This window comes from Gnatocerus cornutus, unplaced genomic scaffold, assembly GCF_029298725.1.
Source record: "Gnatocerus cornutus isolate USDA-ARS CGAHR unplaced genomic scaffold, icGnaCorn1.1 Chromosome81, whole genome shotgun sequence".
Classification (NCBI taxonomy): domain Eukaryota; kingdom Metazoa; phylum Arthropoda; class Insecta; order Coleoptera; family Tenebrionidae; genus Gnatocerus; species Gnatocerus cornutus.
In genome coordinates, this window is record NW_028275372.1 from 349,600 (window position 1) to 353,778 (window position 4,179).

Sequence of the window (4,179 nt, forward strand, 5' to 3'; positions counted from 1 at the left end):
ACTTCTAAGCTCACTGATTTCAATCTAACGTTACACTTCCGAAAACTTTTAACTTAACCAATCTCAGCTGAACGTTACAGTTCCAAAAACTCATAAGTTTACAAATTTTAATCTACAGCTCTTGACTTAACAAATTTCAGCTGAACGTTACAGTTCCGAAAACTTTTAACTCGACCAATTTTTGCTGAACGTTACAGTTCCGAAAACTCCCAAGTCCACTGATTTCACTCGAACGTTACACTTCCGAAAACTTTTAACTTTACCGATCTCAGCTGAACGTTACAGTTCCGAAAACTTCTAAGCTCACTGATTTCACTCGAACGTTAAACTTCCGAAAACTTATAAATTCACAGACTTCCCTCCAACGTTACAGTTCCGAAAACTTCTAAGCTCACTGATTTCAATCTAACGTTACAATTCTAAAACTTTTGAGTTGACCAATTCCGAAAAGTCATAAATCCACAAATTTCATTCGAACGTTGCAATTACGAAAATTCAAAACTTGACGGAATAACAAGTTGAAAACAGCTACATTTTTCAGTAGATGAATTTCGATGGAAAGCCACAACTACAATTTTTTTTTTTAAATATGTAAATAAACCTAAAAACTTGTAATTTTTGACATTTCTGAAGTTCCAGACCTGACACATAGATGACGCCATTTTAGGGTCAGGTCAGGTCAAATTATGCTTAAAATTCAAGAAAAATACGTAAATTAACCCAGAATCTTGTAATTTTTGACATTTATGAAGTTCCAGACCTGTCATATAGATGGCGCCATTTTTGAGTCAAAATAGGCGCCAAAATTCAAAAACAATATGTAAAATAAAGGAAAAAACAGTAATTTTTGACATTTATGAAGTTCCAGACCTGACACATAGATGGCGCCATTTTAGGGTCAGGTCAGGTCAAATTATGCTTAAAATTCAAGAAAAATACGTAAATTAACCCAGAATCTTGTAATTTTTGACATTTATGACGTTCCAGACCTGACACATAGATGGCGCCATTTTAGGGTCAGTTAGGTCAAATTATGCTTAAAATTCAAGAAAAATACGTAAATTAACCCAGAATCTTGTAATTTTTGACATTTATGAAGTTCCAGACCTGACACATAGATGGCGCCATTTTAGGGTCAGTTAGGTCAAATTATGCTTAAAATTCAAGAAAAATACGTAAATTAACACAGAATCTTGTAATTTTTGACATTTCTGAAGTTCCAGACCTGACACATAGATGACGCCATTTTAGGGTCAGGTCAGGTCAAATTATGCTTAAAATTCAAGAAAAATACGTAAATTAACACAGAATCTTGTAATTTTTGACATTTCTGAAGTTCCAGACCTGACACATAGATGACGCCATTTTAGGGTCAGGTCAGGTCAAATTATGCTTAAAATTCAAGAAAAATACGTAAATTAACCCAGAATCTTGTAATTTTTGACATTTCTGAAGTTCCAGACCTGTCATATAGATGGCGCCATTTTTGAGTCAAAATAGGCGCCAAAATTAAAAAACAATATGTAAAATAAAGGAAAAACAGTAATTTTTGACATTTATGAAGTTCCAGACCTGACACATAGATGGCGCCATTTTAGGGTCAGGTCAGGTCAAATTATGCTTAAAATTCAAGAAAAATACGTAAATGAACCCAGAATCTTGTAATTTTTGACATTTATGAAGTTCCAGACCTGACACATAGATGGCGCCATTTTAGGGTCAGTTAGGTCAAATTATGCTTAAAATTCAAGAAAAATACGTAAATTAACCCAGAATCTTGTAATTTTTGACATTTCTGAAGTTCCAGACCTGTCATATAGATGGCGCCATTTTTGAGTTAAAATAGGCGCCAAAATTCAAAAACAATATGTAAAATATAGGAAAAAACAGTAATTTTTGACATTTGTGAAGTTCCAGACCTGTCACATAGATGGCGCCATTTTTGAGTCAAAATAGGCGCCAAAATTCAAAAACAATATGTAAAATATAGGAAAAACAGTAATTTTTGACATTTATGAAGTTCCAGACCTGACACATAGATGGCGCCATTTTAGGGTCAGTTAGGTCAAATTATGCTTAAAATTCAAGAAAAATACGTAAATTAACCCAGAATCTTGTAATTTTTGACATTTGTGAAGTTCCAGACCTGTCATATAGATGGCGCCATTTTTGAGTCAAAATAGGCGCCAAAATTCAAAAACAATATGTAAAATAAAGGAAAAAACAGTAATTTTTGACATTTCTGAAGTTCCAGACCTGACACATAGATGGCGCCATTTTAGGGTCAGGTCAGGTCAAATTATGCTTAAAATTCAAGAAAAATACGTAAATTAACCCAGAATCTTCCCAGAATCTTGTAATTTTTGACATTTCTGAAGTTCCAGACCTGTCACATAGATGGCGCCATTTTTGAGTTAAAATAGGCGCCAAAATTCAAAAACAATATGTAAAATATAGGAAAAAACAGTAATTTTTGACATTTGTGAAGTTCCAGACCTGTCACATAGATGGCGCCATTTTTGAGTCAAAATAGGCGCCAAAATTCAAAAACAATATGTAAAATAAAGGAAAAACAGTAATTTTTGACATTTATGAAGTTCCAGACCTGACACATAGATGGCGCCATTTTAGGGTCAGTTAGGTCAAATTATGCTTAAAATTCAAGAAAAATACGTAAATTAACCCAGAATCTTGTAATTTTTGACATTTCTGAAGTTCCAGACCTGTCATATAGATGGCGCCATTTTTGAGTCAAAATAGGCGCCAAAATTCAAAAACAATATGTAAAATAAAGGAAAAAACAGTAATTTTTGACATTTATGAAGTTCCAGACCTGACACATAGATGGCGCCATTTTAGGGTCAGGTCAGGTCAAATTATGCTTAACATTCAAAAAAAATACGTAAATTAACCCAGAATCTTGTAATTTTTGACATTTCTGAAGTTCCAGACCTGTCATATAGATGGCGCCATTTTTGAGTCAAAATAGGCGCCAAAATTCAAAAACAATATGTAAAATAAAGGAAAAAACAGTAATTTTTGACATTTCTGAAGTTCCAGACCTGACACATAGATGGCGCCATTTTAGGGTCAGGTCAGGTCAAATTATGCTTAAAATTCAAGAAAAATACGTAAATTAACCCAGAATCTTCCCAGAATCTTGTAATTTTTGACATTTCTGAAGTTCCAGACCTGTCATTTAGATGGCGCCATTTTTGAGTCAAAATAGGCGCCGAAATTCAAAAACAATATGTAAAATAAAGGAAAAAACAGTAATTTTTGACATTTCTGAAGTTCCAGACCTGACACATAGATGACGCCATTTTAGGGACAGGTCAGGTCAAATTATGCTTAAAATTCAAGAAAAATACGTAAATTAACCCAGAATCTTGTAATTTTTGACATTTCTGAAGTTCCAGACCTGTCATATAGATGGCGCCATTTTTGAGTTAAAATAGGCGCCAAAATTCAAAAACAATATGTAAAATATAGGAAAAAACAGTAATTTTTGACATTTGTGAAGTTCCAGACCTGTCACATAGATGGCGCCATTTTTGAGTCAAAATAGGCGCCAAAATTCAAAAACAATATGTAAAATAAAGGAAAAAACAGTAATTTTTGACATTTCTGAAGTTCCAGACCTGACACATAGATGGCGCCATTTTAGGGTCAGGTCAGGTCAAATTATGCTTAACATTCAAAAAAAATACGTAAATTAACCCAGAATCTTGTAATTTTTGACATTTCTGAAGTTCCAGACCTGTCATATAGATGGCGCCATTTTTGAGTCAAAATAGGCGCCAAAATTCAAAAACAATATGTAAAATAAAGGAAAAAACAGTAATTTTTGACATTTCTGAAGTTCCAGACCTGACACATAGATGGCGCCATTTTAGGGTCAGGTCAGGTCAAATTATGCTTAAAATTCAAGAAAAATACGTAAATTAACCCAGAATCTTCCCAGAATCTTGTAATTTTTGACATTTGTGAAGTTCCAGACCTGTCACATAGATGGCGCCATTTTTGAGTCAAAATAGGCGCCAAAATTCAAAAACAATATGTAAAATAAAGGAAAAAACAGTAATTTTTGACATTTCTGAAGTTCCAGACCTGACACATAGATGGCGCCATTTTAGGGTCAGGTCAGGTCAAATTATGCTTAACATTCAAAAAAAATAC